The sequence below is a fragment of the Perissodus microlepis genome, chromosome 11, assembly GCF_051167445.1.
Source record: "Perissodus microlepis isolate ML-2025 ecotype Zambia chromosome 11, ASM5116744v1, whole genome shotgun sequence".
Taxonomy (NCBI): domain Eukaryota; kingdom Metazoa; phylum Chordata; class Actinopteri; order Cichliformes; family Cichlidae; genus Perissodus; species Perissodus microlepis.
The window spans coordinates 14,829,028-14,849,130 of NC_140471.1; the positions used below are offsets into that span (position 1 = coordinate 14,829,028).

Consider the following 20,103-nt stretch of genomic DNA (forward strand, 5'->3'; position numbering starts at 1 on the left):
ATATCAGTTTTTTGTGTTTTTATTTTCTGTGTTAAGAACATTGAGTTTGCATCTCATATACATAAAATTACCATTGCCAGTAAGTTGGAACTGGACTTTTTTTTATATGGGATTCGACCTGCTCAACAGTCCTGGCTTTTTCTAATATTTTTTGTTTAGTGATTCACAAAATGTTTTTAAATTGATGAAAGGTATGAACTGCAGGAAGGCCTGTTAACTCTTCTACTATGCAACAAATGTGTCAAAATAGATGCAGTATGCAGTTTAGCATTGCTGAAATATGCAAAACCTGTAAATACCTTTCAGCATTGATGATGCCTTTCCAGATATGCAAACTGATGTGCAGGCTTTTGAATTGAGCACTGATAGCAAACCCTCTCCTCTTTAGTCCAGACAACGCAGTGTTCATGTTTTCCAAGAATTGTAAATTTTGATTCATCTGACCACAGAACAGTTTTTCACTTTGCCTTAAGCCATTTCCAATAAACTTTGGCCAAAAGAACTTGGCAGTGGTTTTGGATTATGTTCATATATGACTTCTTTTTTGCATTATGGAGCTTTAACTTGCGTTTGTGGTTGGCTGTCTATGAACTGTGTTTACAGATGGTTTCTGTAGCACTTGCAGTGATTTCCATCATGCCTGTTTTCAATGCAGTACTGTCTAAAGGCCCAAAAATTACAGGCATCCCACAGGGATTTCTCCAGATGTTCAGGATCTTTTCATTATATTATGAAGATGAAATTGTGAGATCTTCAAAGTTTTTATGATTTTACATTATTCTGAAATTATCTACAATTTATAGACACAGTTTTTCCAGTTTTTCTGCCCATCTTTACTTCTTTAACACATTTTTTTAAGTTCCAAATTTCACATCTATTAAAATGTATACTGCTTTATGTTGCCAGTATCTTAATTATTCATTTGAGGCAATGAATTAAACTTTGATCGGATTTCATAATTTTTCTATTTTGATTCATCAAGTTATAATTTCTAATAGTGATGAGGCTTTAAATCTGTTCTCCCCACCAGGATTTCCTAATGCTCAATTAGAGAGGGGGGAAATATCCAAATGGAGCTGGAGGAAAATGTCATCAACTCTAATTCATCCTGTCCACATTGTTCCAGGTGGACAGAATGAATTGGAATTAGAATTACTTTTCACACTCAGGACTGGCTGTTCAATTAGTGGGCACTGGCAAAGTCAAATCTAGACTGCTGCCCAGTTGACACATACAATAAATGTCTGTAATGCTCATACAACATTACATTACATTAGTTTTAACATTAGTAATGCTGTGGTTTAGTCCAAATGCAATAATAATTCCAGAGATATTCTGTAGATCAACTAGGGCTGCCACAAACGATTATTTTGATAGTCGACTAGTCACCGATTATTTTTGCGATTAGTCGACTAATCAAATCCATTGGACGTAAAACGTACAACTTATTGCACCAGCACCCATCTGCTCTCATATAACTATCATTAGCTTGCAGCTTTAAGTGTTTAAGGTATGTGCTAACTAAAAATGAAGACAAAATGATAAGTTTATTAAATTTTAATGAAATTTGCAGATTGTTTCGGTGAAGTTTAATAAACTCCTTGCTATCTAAAATATAACAGGACACCGGAGTAAATTCTCGAGCATCTCACACTTCTGATAATCAGCTGTCTGCTTGATGTTTATTCAGCTGTGTAAAAACTATAACTTTAATCTCAGCCAAACCGATTCACTCAGGAACAAATAAAATACTAAAAAAAAAGCCAAACAATAACATAACAAGTTATCTAAGTGACTTATATATCATGTTTAACCTGAGTAGCGAAAGACGGCGGTGGGTTTGAAAACGATTTGCCAGGAGTCCGGTGTTCTCACGGGCTCTAGTGAGCCTTTCCCCCAGCTAGCTATCGTGCTAGTGGGTAACAGACGTCTCCGAAAACGTCGGAGCGCTTTTGAAAGTATGTGGTGTCTTGATAAACTGAGCAGATATTTGAGGTTTACACAGCTACATTCTCGCCTGAAAATATGTTAAACTTTATTTTGTGACCCAAAAAGAATAATAAGAGTAATATTAAAACTAACTAGCTGCCGCCATTGTTGGAAACTGAGCTGGGCTGCGCTATGAATTCTGGGACACAGCTTCTTCTTCGGGGTTTAACGGCAGCTGGCATCCTTGTACATGCAGTGCTGCCATCTTCTGTTTCAGTGCGTTATTACACTCTTAAATCCTACTACTTATTCCTGCGTCTTTTGGGATCTTACAAAGCTTCAAACGACGCGTCGACTATTAAATTAGTCGTCGACGATTTTAATAGTCGACGTAATCGTGACTAGTCGACTAATCGTGGCAGCTCTAAGATCAACACAGTGTCTTAGTCTGGATTCCCAGGCCAGCATATATAGGTTAAATGCTATCATATCAAAAAGTATTATGCAGCATTGGAATTAAAAAAATATTGAAAACATAGAGCATACACACCAGTCAAATTACAGCTTACATTCATGATATGACATTTACTACACAACCAATTTTTAATGGACAAGCAATCATTATAGTTTGAAGTTAGGCACCCAAGGTTGTTCTCACCAATTCAGTGCCCAACAAACTGTGAAATATGACTAATTTCCCATTTATGTCAGATGTATTTTTGACCTTGCCTTCAGTCTTCAATCACTAATCAATTGTTCCTTAAGTTAAAGAGAAAATCTGTGCCAGATTTAATAAATGCATGTTCTTGAGAAATTTAATTCACAAGAACATGAAGGACATGAAATCACAGTAACCTTAACTGTTGTGTACTCTAAGTGAATTTGTTCTTTGTGAATGTTAATACATTTTTTCACCAAATTTAAAGAACTTCACTCAAAGCACAGGCAAACACAATGACCCTGTCTACAGCTGTTGGCTAAAAAACACATTTGCTACCCCTATCCTGGTCATCAGAAACCAGCTAGAGCTGCAACTAGCTATTGCAGTCATATCACTCGTGGTTTGCATGAATTGCATCTGGGCATGGAGCTCGAGTGCAGGTGCCAATGAGGGTTCGGCCTTTACTGAGATACAAGTGTATCGGCAATGCATTCTTTTAGGGAAAGCAAGAGAGACAATGCTTGTCCCAGGAAATCCAAAAATAGACACCAGTTAAAGCATATCATCTCAAACAGCACTCTGTCGAACAAGCTTTTCTCATTGTCTGTTTTCACCATGTTTTATATTACTGCCATCTTGTGGCCACAGTTAGCTATTGTCAGAAGTAGGTTTAATACTGCTTGCCTGTTATTACACAGGCAAGCAGTATTAACATCTGTAGTGCGTCTTGATTTCATGGTTGTGTCCATGTCCCGTTAACAATGACATGAGCTTGGCAAGCTGACAGGCCAGCAACTTTTCTTTTCTGGTTAATTGTCTTTGTTTATCTTTCTGTAAAGGTCATTGAATGCCACTGCATTGATACCAATCCAAGTTTGGGAGTTTTCTGAGTCTTTGCAGGCAAGTCCTTCTATAGTGATTTGTGTGCGAGTGCATAATGAGTGTATTCCTCTGATGACCTGATTTGAGGAATATAACAGTTTCTGAATATTATGATTCTGCTGGATTTGAGCAGCATTACATTTTGATGATTTGGTCTTATCCTGTGTTCCTCAAAGCAGTTGTTGAATTAGTTGTCATAGCAACATAAAAGGTCAGAGCTGCGCACATAAAATGGCAGGACACAAATGCCTAACCAAGCTGCTCTGTTCTTGCAGAAGGAGCCTGTTCTAATTTCTGTAAGAAAAGCACTTCTATTAAATATCATAGGCAAAAGGTGCACTTAAAAACAAGGCTTTGTATCCAGAACCTTAGTTTTTAAACTTCTGCAGTGCTGTTTGTATAAGCAAGCGTAGTTTCACCCCAGGGACACTAGGGATTCATAACCTTTGGAAGTCTGCAAAATAACACCCAAAATGTAATAAAAAAAGAAGCAGAGTTTCAGATTTGAAACTATTTAACCCAGATCATACTCTAAGATCTTATTTTAGATTGGGTAGGACAGTAATGTCCAAACATGGACAAACTAATTGCCTAATTGCACACTGGATGAGAAGGCGCAGATAGAAATGGACTGTTACCTCAGTGAGGAGGTCGTAGGCGGGAGATGAAGATCCACTGGCTTGGTTGAAAATGCATGAAAAACGTTTCCCTTTGATGTAAAGAGATCTGTTGAAATAGCGCTATTATTTATTTCTGTTGTCTGCTTTTGTTAGCTTCAACCAACATTACTAGCAAACTTACTCATGGGCAAATAAATAAATAAATCGTTTGGATTCGGGAGACAGACACTATCTCTACTTTTAAGATTAGGCTTAAAACTTTCCTTTTTGGTAAAGCATATAGTTAGGGCTGGACCAGGTGACCCTGAATCCTCCCTTAGTTATGCTGCAATAGACGTAGGCTGCTGGGGATTCCCATGATGCATTGAGTTTTTCCTTTCCAGTCACCTTTCTCACTCACTATGTGTTAACAGACCTCTCTGCATCGAATCATGTCTGTTATTAATCTCTGTCTCTCTTCCACAGCATGTCTTTATCCTGTGTTCTTTCTCTCACCCCAACCGGTCGCAGCAGATGGCCCCGCCCCTCCCTGAGCCTGGTTCTGCTGGAGGTTTCTTCCTGTTAAAAGGGAGTTTTTCCTTCCCACTGTCGCCAAAGTGCTTGCTCATAGGGGGTCATATGATTGTTGGGTTTTTCTCTGTATCTATTATTGTACCATCTACTGTACAATATAAAGTGCCTTGAGGTGACTGCTGTTGTGATTTGGCACTGTATAATTAAAATTGAATTGAACTGAATTACCGTGGAAAGTCACCAGTAAAAATTAATATTTTCACTTTCTTCTATAGTGCCTATAAATAAATAAAATTGAAATTAACTATTATAAAGCATCTACTATTACATTATTAAGACTAGACAACCTATTGTGTCTACTATCTGATTTATTTGGAATCAGTAGATGGAACTAAAGCATTAGAGTAAACAGTCCGCTACACTGGGAGTCAGTGGGTCAATCGCTGGCTTCTCCAACCCTGGAAAAGAGTTGAACTCTACATTTATCACAGCATCATTCACAGCAAATACATCACAGCTAAATTGTATCAGGACTTAAAACGCTACATTTATCTGTATCACCTATTAAAATGGATGAGTCATAGGATACTGTGTCACAAATAAAATTAAATTAACCAGGATTAATTGGGAATAATTACACTAGAAAACTGGTTAAAAAAAGTAGCATTTTTGTTGACATTTTTGTAATGACATTTAAAACTTTCAAAGACTCTGGAGTACTAAAATGTCAAAGTGAAGCATCTCCCTATTTTATCTCAGTATTATTTGGAATACTGAGATAAATGAATGAATAAATGAATGATAAATTTGGTTGAACAGTATGTTTGTTGACTTTTGTAAGTCAAGGGCACTCTCCACTTTTACAAGGACATATCAGCTGCCTAATGCCTGTTGAGAAATGGGTGACAGGAAATAGGCCATTTATGAGAACACTTTAGAGCAAATTAAATCGGGACAGGTAGAGCTGTGCGAACCACAAACAGTTTTTGTTCTTGCCATATATTGATGACATTAGGATTTACCAGCAAAATTCTAAGTAGAAAACACACCCATCAGCTGCTTCACTCGGGCTCTGGGTACTCAAATTAAATTTGTTTTTGACGTGGATGATATCAGATTATAGTCTGAACAGTTTCCACTTCTGAACAGAGCAACCTGTACAGCAGCTAAAGTTAAACAGAGGAGCCATCAAAGTCGTACTTTCTTTTAGAAGCTGATGGGCCGTATTACTATATCTGCCTCTCTACAATACTGTCAGACACTCAGGTCAGTTGAGTGACATAGTGTATGAGTGCCATTCATTCACAATAATGTATCGCACCACCGTTAAGAAAGTACCTCAATGTGAACTTATTTTTTAATTTATGCAGCAGTTTAATAGCACTTTCATAGCATTTTCGGCAGATGGGCAGATGGCGTGGACAAGCAAGTTTGTAAATATGATAACTGGAGAATGAGCTGATGCAGGCTTTTGAAATTCATCTCATAGGTGCGTCTACTAAAAATCCTGAACGAGTTCAAATCTCAGTGAACTTGAACTCAGTGTCAAAGTCTAAGGACAACTTTTCTGAAAATTATGTAGGATATTCAAATGTATATTTTCACATTTATATCAGAGGTGCATCCACTTGGAGGCTGAACAGCAGCACTGGCGTTCACCGGTACTTTTTGTCACAGTCTTAGTCCTGCAACAGACTGGCAGCCTGTCCAAGGTGAGCCCTGCCTCTGGACCTATGGCTAGGATAGGTTCCAGCCTATTCAACCTTTAGCCCTTCCATGGATAAATGTCACAGACTTTTCTGCAATCACAGTTTTCTACAGGTTCTGTCTTTCTCAGTGGCAGAGGACTGTTGGACTTATCCAGTCACATGTGAGAACATGGCCACCCAAAGAATCTATAGACGAAAAGTAGTGGGCCATCTGCACATTGCACCTACAAAAAAGGCCTGGCCAGGAAAACCCATTCCATACGGCTCCTCGTGCACAATTTCTATGCTGACATTAATGCCAAATAACGTTTGGAACTCTAATAGTTATTTTATATTTTAGGCAATGTATGTCTCAACACTTTTTTTAAAATTTATTTTTATTTATTTATTTTTTCTATTTATTTTTTATTATTGTTTTTTTTTCTTCTACTGTACCATTCTGCTGAGTGACTGTCTTCTGCTCGTCAAATACATTTCATTGCGATGTTGACCCTGTGCTAACTTGCATATGACAAATAAAACTGAAAACTGAAAACTGTGGTCTGAATTACTGTGATCCACCACTTTGTGGCTGAGTTCTTAAATTGTTTTATTTTGCCACCAAATGATTGGAACATTTAGAAGGGAAGAAATTTTATAAACTGAGTTGTTACAGTTTTAGTGTTCTGTTACAGTACTGTGCTCAAATTCCGGAAGCTCTGTAGAGCAACCCATTTTTCACAAATGTTTAGAAAAGCAGGTTGCATTGATAGACGCGGCAATGGTACTGAAAACACCTGAATTCAAAGGTAAAGAGTGGTGGCCCCATAGTTTGGTCCATAGAGTGGAGAAGAAGACAGAATTAGTCAGCTGTACTCTTAAACATGAACCTTGCACAGTTTTTCTATTGCTGGGGGACTATAGAGATATACATCATAGTATACTTACTTTAGTAAAGCAAATCTGTGAAGTGCATCTTACTGGTATGCAATTTAACATTAAACCTCACCTATTTTTTGCCATAGTTTATCTTATTCAGTGTTTTCTATAACAAACTGTAACTCCGAGCCGGTTGTTGACCATACTGGTTTTCATTCACATAAGTTACTGTATTTTTATATTGATATGTGAAGGTCTCCTGTTGCCCTAGGAGTCAGTGGGGCTATTACCAAGTTTCAAAGGCATCTAAAACTCCCCCCAAAAAGCAAACACATCAATTCCCAGTTGCTCTTTCTTTTGTACTGCTTCCAAATGATGATCTAGTCTTTAACCTTCAATGCCAAGTCATGAACGTAGGAAACAGTGTTAATTACAGCTTCAAAGAGTATGATTAGTCTTGTGTTTATGTTAACTATTTTGATGCTGAACTGCTATTCCTCTGAACATCTGGTGGTTGCTTTGCTCCACTAAACAGCTATCCTTCAAAAGTTGGGAGCATTGCACACAGTGTTTTTATGGTTTCAGTTGTATAGGATAGAGCAAAAAACATTGATTAATGGAAAGAATTTTGACTTGCTATCACTAATATTTTGTTTTGAAAGGCTAGAATGATATAATACACAAGTACAGGAATGTGTGTGGTGTTTTATATTCAGAGAAACAGGCCAAGTTTTGGTGATATAGGATTTGGGTTCAATAATCAAGTATATTTAAGTACCAACACAGTAGCTCTTTATGGCCTGTATTCATAGCCTACAAATTTCAAGCAAACATTGGCTCAGAGAAACTGTGAACAATGAACTAAAACATGTACCTCAGTGGAGTGGCTGTCCCTTTAGCTATCGTACATTTTTTCAAAGGTTGTGTTTGGTGCTTGACTTATCAAAAAAACAGCCTTAGTGACAATGGGAAGAATAGACAATGAACTCAGTAGAGCTACATACTTTGCTGCGATGCAGAGTAATTAGAAGCACAACTGTAATGAGCATCTCTGTTGAAAAGAATGTAAACTGACTAGATCCTCTACAGCTTAAAATGATGAACTCATTCGATTATGTGGTGATTATTACCAGTTACATTATCTCCTCAAACCTCTGGGTTGATCTACTTAGTTCTTCAATTAAATTTGATATTTAGATTGAGCTGATACACTTCAGGTACTGCAAATAGGGGTATCCATAGCTGAAGATGTTTGCTCTAAAGTCCTTATTAGCTGGATACAAAGTACAGATTGTCAGACAGATTTGATTTCTTATTACTGCAACTGATTTGGATGTTTTTAGGCCTTTTTTAAAGATATATTTGTGTGTGTGAGAGAGAGAGTGTGTGTCATCAGACCCATGAAGTAGAAAAAGCTGATCTTTTAAATGAAAGGTTATGTTCTTTTTTGTGGATGCTCATTGTCATGTTGTCTGGTTCAAAGTGCAATCAGGTTTGCTGTCTCTCTGACAGCTTGCAGTTAATTTCTCGTACTTTAAAAACAAAGATCTTTAGTTCATCACATTTGCCCACTAGGCACCCACTAGACAGAGCTACTGTATAATGGCTACGATGAAGACTTGCTCACAAAGATGCTGTTATCATTCCAATGGAGTCAAGCACTAAAACGTTCCTGAGGAATTCGTGTTTATTTCTTGAATTTTTGTGACTTATTATGGGGATTTATCATAAGCCCTCCTGCACCCTTCCTTCAAGCAAAGGATAACAGCAGATGTACAGAATGCCTTAATTTCTAATCTTACTTTAATAACTGGTGATATTGGTATTATTAAAAAGATTGATCTCTTTTTTTAAAGGAAACTTTTACCTCATTCAGAATAAGCCAATCTTCTCTGGATTTTCTTTGACAGAGTTTTGGTGACCTCTGCAGGTTGAACTCTGTATCCTTTTGGAGAATGATGCCGTTAGTCATGTTCTTCTTTAGCAAAGTGTTACTAATTGGGTCACCATTTAAATAAGCTATAAATTAGGACATGGAATTTTAGATTTCAATGAATCTTTCATGGCCTTATCTCAACACATGGCCTTAAATGTGTATTTTACTTGGCTGTCAGAGAAGATTAAAATGCACATCTGATGCAACCTTGTTTTCATCCCTGCACTAAACATATTTTCTGCATCTAGCCCATCCTTATTAGAGGCAGTATGTGGCCACCATCGCCTAGAGTTGTTACCATAACTGAGAGTTTTTGCACATTACTGTGCAAATGCCTTGAACATCCCTCATTTCTTTACATTTTGCAAGTAAAATGGGGAATGGGTGCAGTGCTTAATTAAATCGTACATGGAGTAAATAAAGCAAAATAGAGTCTGTACAGTTCTAAAGAGTTTGAAAAGTCGATATTTGGTATGACCACTTTTATTCTTCGGCACAGCCTGAACTCATTTTTGCATTGGTTTTGACACCACTGGCTAAAATAATATAGATGCTGTTCATCTGCTGTAGATGTTTTTTTAAGGCCTGCCACTTCTTCTTCTTCAGTCCTCCTCTCATCCAAGCTCCCCAGATGTTTTTAAGGTCACACTGCACACTATTTCAGGATTTGTCGAGTGAATTAATAGCTCTTGTCGGTACAAACATAGATTATTGTGCCTTATAAACAGTGTTGTCTTTGACATTTTTCATAAGCTTGATAACAAAGGATAATGTGTTATCGTATGTGTTTTACTTTGTTATGCTGGTAACAAAGTGCCTAAAGATACAATTTAAAATGGGTTCTTTGCTAAGTGTACTCAAGGGATGAATCAATGTTTTGTCAACACTGATTCATCTCTTGAGTTAGGTGCTTTGTATGCTTGAATGATTCATAGTTCAGTGTTAAGTGGCTAAACAAACCATTAAAATAAAAATATAAAGATCTTCTGAAAATGGTCATAAACACAGCTGTGAAAATGCAAAATTTATCTTATTGAATAAAACAAATATTTGCAATGTTTAACTTTTAGACAGTTAAAAAGGGTGATAAATCGCAATATATGCCATTCATCATACATTATTGCAATAAAATCATATTGTGAGTGAACTACTGTCATAATTTCCTATCTTGGGTATGAATTCTGCTTAGGTATCAGTGGTGTCTGATGATTCCATCCTCTAATTTCTTTTACCAAATGTTTGCTGTCTACTTCATCTGATGGATAACAGCAAATTTCCCACAGATATTTACTGTGTCCATGGAGGATGAACGCTCTTGGAGCACCAGTACGCCCTCCACATTTGTAGTTTACAAGCTCACAAATATTTGACATGCAATTTACAATCCCCTACACAGCTTTTTCACCACCAGTAGGTCAAAGTTATATTTGACCTTTTTGGAAAATATTTGCTGTATAGAGCTAATAACTTTTCTATGTTCCTTGCTGGTGGTTTGCTCTTTCCTACAACATGCTACCGTTCTAACTGCAAGCATGTTAGAGTGTCAGCAAGCACCAGTGCACCCTCACATCTAGCACAACTATAAACTCTTGATCTTGGCACTCAGCTACATAATACCTCACAGATACCTAAAGCTACAGCAACAATAAGCTTAGAAACTTACAAACTCATAAATACAAAAAGTACTATAGCCAAACGTTCCTTGAACTTAATTGATTGAACTTGTACTGTTGACAGTTTTCCACTTGATGGCAGCATTGCGACTTTAGAAACACTAAAAGTGCAACATTAATGGCATCATTTAAGTTTACATGCTAATACTGTAATAAACTTTATACAATAATCTGTAAAGCTGTGAAGTGAAATCGCTTTATTGTTATAAATATTACTGCATGTATTCCTGTATTAACCAATATAATTATGTCTATGTGTCTGGTTCTAACCAGGCTGTGTGTTTAGATACCTTAATAGACAAAACAGACTTTTTTACTTCTTTCCGTATATTTTTATTTAATATAATTAATTACTTTGACTGTTATACCTTTAGCATGTGAACTTGTTTAGGTCCCCTGCGAAAGACTGGCGACCTGTCCAGGGTGTACCCCGCCTCTCGCCCTATGACAGCTGGGATTGGCTCCAGCACCCCCCGCGACCCTGAAAAGGATAAGTGGTAGCGAATGGATGGATGGACTTGTTTAGGTCGTTAATTTTTCTATAATTTCTCTATCCTTTCACCTGAGCACCTTTCCTATTCACACAATCAGACAATAATGCTATAACACATGCAAAAAGTTCCAAGATGGTTTTTAATGCTTAAGGAGTGCTCATTTAGTTATTTCCTGTTGACTTGCTTTTGAAGAGTGGCTTTTTGCTTCTTCCAGATTAAAATTCAAAGAGGAGGGAAAAAGACTCATTGGAGAGGAAAAACAAAAATAGCCCTGCATAGCCAGCCAGGAGGCACACAGCACCATTTGTGTTTCATTATTTATGGTGAACCGATACACTTTAAAAAAAAAAAGACATGTTCTTTCTTAGAATTATGCACAGCCTGTAGTGGAGTTGCAATGCTTCACTGCGTACTAAATTGACAATTCCCCCTGTAGCTGTGCATTGTTCTCAAGCACATCATGCCAGGGCCCATTCTGATGACATCATCACTGCTGTCACTCTCATTGTGGACTGACCCCCCCAAGTAAATGAGTGTCACGGATTGTTGCACACCCATATCTGGTCGTCCATTGCCCAGCACAGCAGTACTCCCTGCAGTGTTGGTTTGCCACAGCCGATTATACGTGACGACTTCATCTTAATCACATTCAGTTTCATTTTATTTTATCTGAACAGCGGCACTGGCTGTGAAGCACTTCACAAGTGAGTGCACACAAGTCTCTCACACAGGCAGAGGCCTTCATACACAGGGACAGAAAAACACACACACGAGCGCACACACGAGAAAGTCTGCTTTTGTTTAATTATCTATGGAAAACTTTATGCCCTCATGCTAAACAATACTTTCAAAGAAGTAAACTAAAACCTACGCATCAGCCTACAAAGCCACGCTGGTGGCATTGGTGAAAAAAATGCTTTTAGTTGACCACAAGAAAGAAATGGATGGGAAAGAGTACTAGCTAGGAATTAATCGAATACTAAACTTCAACACTTGTGAATGATGTTAGGTTAAGAAAAAACATAATAACTAAGTTTGCTAATCTTTACATGTAGTCGAATACCAGTCGAGTGGAGGTTATCAGTCGTATCACCGGCATACTTGCCAACCTTGAGACCTCAGAATTAGGGAGACATTCAAAAGAGCTGTTGTGTGTGTGTGTGTGTGTGTGTGTGTGTGTGGGGGGGGGGGGGGGGGGGTATACATATACATATATATGCAAAAAACTTGAATTTGACAATGTTTATTTATCGGCCACAACAACGGGGTGTCCAAATTCAGAGGCTGCGTCCACCTGAGGACCCAGCCTTCGCAATCTAAGTGGGCCGGGTCCTCCGAAAGCCAGGTAGACCGGAAATGAGCGACTGTGAAATTGGACAGTCTAGCCTTCAGAATTACGTCACCGTCTGCTCCTTGCTGTCTAAAATATAACTGGACGCTGGCGTAAATTTTCAACCATCTCACACTTCTGTTTAATCAGTTTTCTATTTGACGTTTATTCAGCTGTGTGAAAACCCCGGAGGAACCCACCCGAGGGATTAATAACGTTTGATCTAATCTAATCTAATAACTTTAATCTCAGCCAAACCGATTTACTCACAAACAAATAAAACACTGAAAAAGGCCAAACAATAACATTTTTAAGTTAAGTGACTTATATAGCATGTTTAACCTGAGTAGCGAAAGACCGCGGGGGTATGAAAACGATGTGCCGGGAGTTTGCTGTTCTCCCCGGCTCAGATATTTGAAGTTTACACAGCTACATTCTCGCCTGAAAATATGTTAAAAGTTTATTTTGCGACCCAGAAAGAGTAATAAGAGTAATATTAAAACTAAGTAGCTGCAGTAGTAGTAGCCATTGTTGGAAACTGGAATTGGCTGGGCCAATCTGGGATATGGTTTTCAATTTTGTTGTCCGGGTGAAAAAACGGGAGAAAATCGGAGAATGGTGGCCCCGGGAGATTTTCCGGAATGGCACTGAAATTCGGGATTCCCCTGGAAAAACCGGGAGGGTTGGCATGTATGATCACCAGTGGAAGCCCTCCTCTACATTATGACCAACTCAGAAACTGTCATTAGCCACTGTAATTACTGATAAACAGAAAACATCACAAGCTATATGGTAGACGTGGTAGTGTCATGAAGATCGACATGTAAAAACCCCAGTGATCCATATTACAAAGCTAGTGTTGTATATATGCTTAACAAGGGTGTCTTTTGTTGTTCTTTTAATGTGTAATTCCAATCAAGCTGACAGATTTCGGTGTCTAAAGTAGCTACATATTGGTGATATGTACAGTAAGGGGGAATAATTATTTGATCCCCTCCTGAATTTGTAAGTTTGCTCAGTTACTTGTAGCGTATTTCGGCCTTGTGCTACAATCTCAACCCTGAGACCCTTTGACAGATCTTGGTTTTCGTCCATGGTGTGGGAGAAGCTTGAATGGAAGAAACTGATTCTGTGGACTATACACTGTGTGCTCTATATACATAATGAGTCGAGATTAGGAGTATCTGTAGTTAAATGACCGATTGTAATTTGTGCGCCACATGAACAGCCAGTCTGTAAAGTCTGTAACTTTTATGTTTTCTCGATTAACTAGCTTGATTAAAATGACCATAAAAATTAGAGACTGTTCACTTCTATGTAACTGAACAAACTTACAAATTCAGCAGGGACCAAATAATTTGCCCCAGTGTACAGAACTAATAATGCACAAGAAGCGACATAGCATTGCAAACACGTGACATTTCACTGCTATTGTTGTTGTAAGTTCCTCACAGAAGAGAATGTATGTGCAAATCCAGTCACTGCTTTAATTCTACTTAACGTTTTCATACTGAAAACAGAAAAACAACTCATCAAACCACAGTAACACATATGCTTTGCACATTTCACTTTATGCTGCTGCATTTAACTTGTGCTATTCTAAGGTGTCAGACATATTCATATTAATACAAGTGCATTGATATAAATGCAGCTTATCTTGTATTTTTGTCACCTTAAATTTATGTATTGTTTTTGTAAAGTTAATAGCTATTAGAATAAACAACAAGGGACATGACTGGCATGTTTTCAACTGCACAGTAAGAATGTAGCAGACCCAATGCTTTATGCTGCACTGAGTCTAAGACTGTGGATTAAATACAAAGACAGAAACACTACTTGTCGTTGTCCCACCGCTGTGGTGGTGGACAAAGCTCCCAATATACAGCAAGACTAGTCTGTGCCAAAGTGAGCCGAGACTCTTCAACGGACTTTGAACACTTTTGACCTTGCTTTGACTCCAGACACACACTCAGAGAAACATGGTTTTCTCAGACGTGGCAGAGGGCCAAAATAAATAACCTGCCCTCAGAGTGTCGGCCGAACCGCAAGAAATTCAAAACCAGGACCCGGCCCAGCGGCACTCACTCACAGGGCTATCAGCGAATGACTTGCTGAAATTTTAATTGTCCGAATGCATCATGTGGTTTGGAAACAAAATCAAATCAGGACGGATCATCCTTCCCCTTTGACACTCATCCAAAGGAGAGTAGCATTTTTGATTAGGGTTTCATTTATTTATTTTAGGTGGCTCTGATTTCAAGGTTAGGTTACACCAACTTGGGGGACAAACAGATGACATTGTATGGCTAGGTAATTCAAGAGTCTGCATGCTTCGATCCTCACAGATAAGCGAGAGATAAGAGACAGGTGTCTTGTAGAATAGAGGACATCCATCTAGAAACTCAATCGCCAAAGCTCTGTCAAAAATGGCTTCCATGAAATAATGAGAATGATATCAATACCTTCCCATAAAGAAGATCAGAACTGCGTACATGACGCTACATCTTCTATAATTTTTTTCCTTATTTTGTTTTTAATCAGTCCTCATAAGCATATAATACATATGTTTACCTACTAATACTGTTTTTGGAAATGAATGTGTGCAACCAAGTGCTTTACTGTCCTTACTACATGACTGCAGACATGCTCCCTCCTGTCCAGTATCACCACTGTATCACTTGTCACTTCACCAGTCAGGTATTACAGCTGTAAATGTGATTAAAGAAATGGTAGAAGCAGACAGTAGACAAGGCAGCTCTTGTTAAGGAAGAGCCGAGCATGTGTGTCGTGGGGCACTGCCTAACAGTGGAAGCTTTTAAATTTAAACACGATATATGAACAGAAACTCCAACAATAAGCTGGACACTGCAGCGTAAAACAAAACGTTTGATGCTTCAGATTTGAACTCAAAGAAAATCTCCCATTCTCTTTCTAAAAAGCAAAGCGTGCAGTCATCTGAGTTCTCTTCGGTTGCTGAAAGTGCATCTTTAAACGCACTGGAAGTCAGGGTGAGGGATGGGATGGCACGATGGTGAGCAAATATTGGAAAAAAGGTGATGAACAGCTCCGACATTCGAGGTAAGGACATATGGTGTGGAAAAAAGAAAATCAATGATATTCTACTCAGCATCCAGCGAGGGCCAAATGAAGTGAGACCTTATGCAGAGTGACTTGATTTTTCTTTTCCTTTTTGAGCAGGTTCATACCAAGAGCTACTTTAGCCCAAGTGATAACAGGTAAAATATTTAATGACTTAAATAAATGTTAAAATCTAAGAAATATGCTCAGTCAGTAAAATCATGCTTTAGACTATGATAAATTTATGACAGACACCCTTGGAGATTGAGCACTGTGGTGGATTTTAATGTGCCAACCTCTCAGGTTATTAATAGTGTCCAGGACATTAATAATCAGACAGTAAATATTCATTGCGAGCCTCCATATCATGGCATAAAGGCTATGTCTGGCTGATTAAAAATGCATAAGGTGTAATGGGGCTTTATGAATAACTTAGAAGATGCATCTCACATGCTGGAGAATGGTGAAAGAACAGAAAAGGTACACAATATGACACTGTTAATGTACAACAGAGTGTACGTAACAGCAAAGGAAAAGCAAACAATTTCAATCTGAAGGTTGTAAAAAAAAAAGCATGGCTGAATCAATACTGGAAGGTCTTCACAAACAAAACAACATCACTTCTTATATTAATACTACACATGTTTAATGCACATGCTACCTAATGTTAAATGACAGGGTTTTATAATTGGTCCAACTGCATTACATTTGTCTTTATTCATAATGTCTCATCATCCACTTGTACTGTACGTGACCAGCAGATGTCAGTTTTGTATAAGAGAAGGTGTTCGTGGCGGCTACCTCACCTCTGAGACCAGCTACAGTTACCGTTTTTCATTTGGAGCATCCTGCCACCATGTAACCGTGGTTACTGCACAGATTATAATATTAGTTTATGCTGATTATTAAGTTATTATTAATTTAAATAAATTAACTGGAATATTATTATATATGTAACTTTTAGGTTACTTATTACAGCCTCTCGTAAGAGGTCATTTTGGTTCCTCCGTGTTCATGATGGAACTTTTCGCAGTGTTACAGTTAACAGTGGGTAAGAACAGATGAGTGCACATTGTGCTGCTGGGTTGGTGTTTGTTCTAAAAGATAAAGACAGTTGTTGCCTGGCAAAAAAAAACAAGGTTTGCAACTATAACGTGCAAATTGATGTTTATAGATTTGCCTTACACATAAAAACAACTCAAAATGTCCACAGAAGCAGGTCAGCACACATTTTATCTGTGTGACAATTGTATTGTATTGGCATTGTATTTTTACCCTTGCTGAAAATGTTGTTTGGTGCAACTTCAGTGGCTTCTAATTGAGTCTAAGGCCTCATCTCAATCACTCCAAGTTTGCCATATATTTCACTATCCATGATATACTGTATTATGCATACAGTATATTTATTCTTTGAGATTTTATTGAGTGTTTGAACCAACGGTGTATTCATACAGTGGCCTCATAAATTTCCTGTCAGAAAGTTTTACATGACATTTGCAGTAGTTTCTAACAGTCATACAAACTGCACATACATTACATAGCTTTATAAATTTTGATACATCCGTATTTGTTCTGTCATATGACAAGTTAAAACATTACCTACCCACCAAGCCCCCTGTGTTGTTCAGAGAACTCCCTCTTCTACTACTACAGTATATTAAAGTACTTGTTGTAAGATGAGGATGGCCTTGCTTATTTTAGTGAGACAATGCTAAACCACGTATTATTTGTTTTATGAGAGCATGGCACTAAACGGGCTTATCTTCTGCTTACACCGACTGGTGTTTTATGAAGCAAAATGGCATAAAAATATAAAGCATGAAATCCTATGATAAGCTGAAAACCTTATTCAGGTTTCCTAGTGCTAGTGAGAACCGTCAAACATGTTCTGGTTGTTTGACAGGGGCATGCACCTGTCCTACCATCCCAGAAACTTTAAAAAATTCTGATTGCAATTTACATGATATGCACATCAGCACATTCTGTCATTAGTTACACTTTACACTGTGGTGTAACATTTTAAAAAATGAAAGTGTACTGTGTATAGGAAATACATAAACCATAGTGTGATATGTTGAGAAAACTCTGCCGACTTTAAGAAAACAAACAAACAAACAAACAACTTTCATAGATTCATAAAACTCATATTTTCAGTTTTTAAAAAAAAATACCTTTTCTTAGTTATTTGTTGGCAAAAATGAATAGAAACAATCTTGGTTGTTCTAACAAGACCCCACTAGGACTTTCTCAGCTTCACTGATTGCAGTAATGTGTTCATGTTTGTTATTAGATAATCTTTTGACAAACATTACAAATGTTCCACAGTCAAACTAGTTTTGCTCCACAAATTATTGCTATAGCCACTTTGACATGCTAACCATAATCACTGGAACTGTACACAGCAAATTCAAAAGTGTTAAATGTTTTGGTGTTAGTAGTCTTCTTGCAAAAGTAGAGTTAATTTTACTCTAAGTAGAGTCACATTCTTTTAATGTAACTCTGAGGTGTAAAATGATAGTAGTTAAAATCGAGTGTTAAAAATGAGTGTTTCTATGTCAAATCTGGAGGTGTTACAATGGAAACATTAACTCTTGACCTCTTAACTCTGAACTCCTACAGGGGCTATGACACCAATAGAGTAAATTCACAGACTCCGCCCCCAGCACCATAGGCTCCAATCGAAGCTGAAGTGAAGCCGTTTCAGAACATTTTGCTCTACATATTTGAGTTGTTTGCCATGCTTGGTAAGTCATTTTTTCAAAGATTGTTTCAATTATTATTATTAGCTTTTACTTCTGTGGCTCTTTGGAGTTGAGACAAAGCTGTGTGGAAGGCATTAGCCATGTTGCTCGGTGATAGCATAATATTCTGTTTTAGCTAGCTGAAAGGTATTGTTTGCGGGCAAATACTACAGCCTTGAAAAAAAGCTTGCATGTGAATTTTCAGTCAAACCTTTGGTCAAATACACCTAAAACAATGTCTAGAATGTGAAGCAGTAGCAGACGTCCTGACTGGGTTCTGCGTTAGCATTTAGATCCCTCCAGAGTTTTCTGCACACAGTTTAGGTAAAAATGAAAAAGTTTGAGGTTTTACATTTAGTTCAGTATTACCTGTTGCCTGTGTCCTTGTCTTTTGGGAAAATACTTTACACAAGTAATGGCTCAAAAAGGATTCTTTTGTTTTTTACCGTGCTGCAATTGATTACAGGATTATTTGTGCCATTAATTAGTGTCAACTAATTTTTATTCAATCTCCACATAGGATATGCTTGTGAAGACGGAATATGGGGGAGAGCAGAAGTGCGTTGAAGTTCCACAAAGTGATGAATGAAGGACATGCATATTGTATTGAAGAAATAAGTGATGAGAATGCTGTTATTTGCATTTACCAGCTCACCTATGTCACACCTTTTGATAAACAAAATTCTAATGAAAGTGAGAACATGTACACTGTTACATCTTTCAGAAAATGTTTTGAAATTGTGGTGCACAGTTCAGAATAAATGTTTTTCAAAAACCATTGTGTCTTTTTAGTAAATGTTTATTTCCAAAAGAAATTTCTAGAAGTTCAGAACAGTAAAATCCCCGCTTTTTTAGAATTAATTAGAAGATAACTCTTACGTAGTTAAACTAAAATACTCTTTGAGAGTTAATATATAAACTCTTAACACCAAGTGTTAAATTATCAACTCCAGACAGATTTGGTGTTTAACACTAAATCAGAGTTAACGTACCAACTCTCCAAAAAGAGTTAAATTAACACTCTCTGGTGTGGACCCATATAGACACTTTAATAGTGTTGAAATCAAATCCGACAGTGTTAATTTGGACATGCTGGATTTGCTGTGTAGAGATAAATTCAGGGTTCGGTTTCAAAAGGAATACTCTCAGATATATCTGCTTTTTTGGTCTTAAAACCTCAGTTTAATGCCATTCTTAGTTTGGACCTCCAATATTGCTTGCACTGTCTGTCTGGATGCTATATTGTGGTTACATTCCACTGGGGCAATAATGATATAATGCTATGGGATAATGTATCAGGGGCAGCACTCAATTTTGTATCTTAAAACATTTCCTAAATAATTTGGGTTACAGCTGACCCACTCTCTCTTGGGGATTAAGACTATATGTATACTGCCAAATCTGTTATTGCTTGTCTGGGAGTGTCTGTTGGAGCCAACTGTAGAACCATGGGCTTTTTTAAACAAAACCAGACTGGTGATGGTGCCAATGAACTGGCAGTAGCACAGCACCACACAACTCCTGGGCCCAAATCTGGAACCACTGACGTCAGTAGCAATGGGAGGAACTGCTGGAAAGATTTCACAGACAACGTCAGGCTGTTCTTCCTGTTTGTTTCACTCACTATTAGAGGATCTTAAATCGATGACTTTTCTTTCTTGACAATTCAGCCATCATCA

General features: G+C 37.7%; 1 long non-coding RNA gene across 1 annotated transcript; it reads left to right on the forward strand.

Annotated features, from left to right (window-relative positions):
- Positions 1-18,084: 18,084 nt before the first annotated feature.
- Positions 18,085-19,202, forward strand: LOC146377406 (uncharacterized). Its single transcript, XR_014801745.1, has 2 exons — positions 18,085-18,427; positions 18,945-19,202. It is a non-coding gene; the product is annotated as an uncharacterized LOC146377406 (long non-coding RNA).
- The last annotated feature ends 901 nt before the right edge of the window (positions 19,203-20,103 follow it).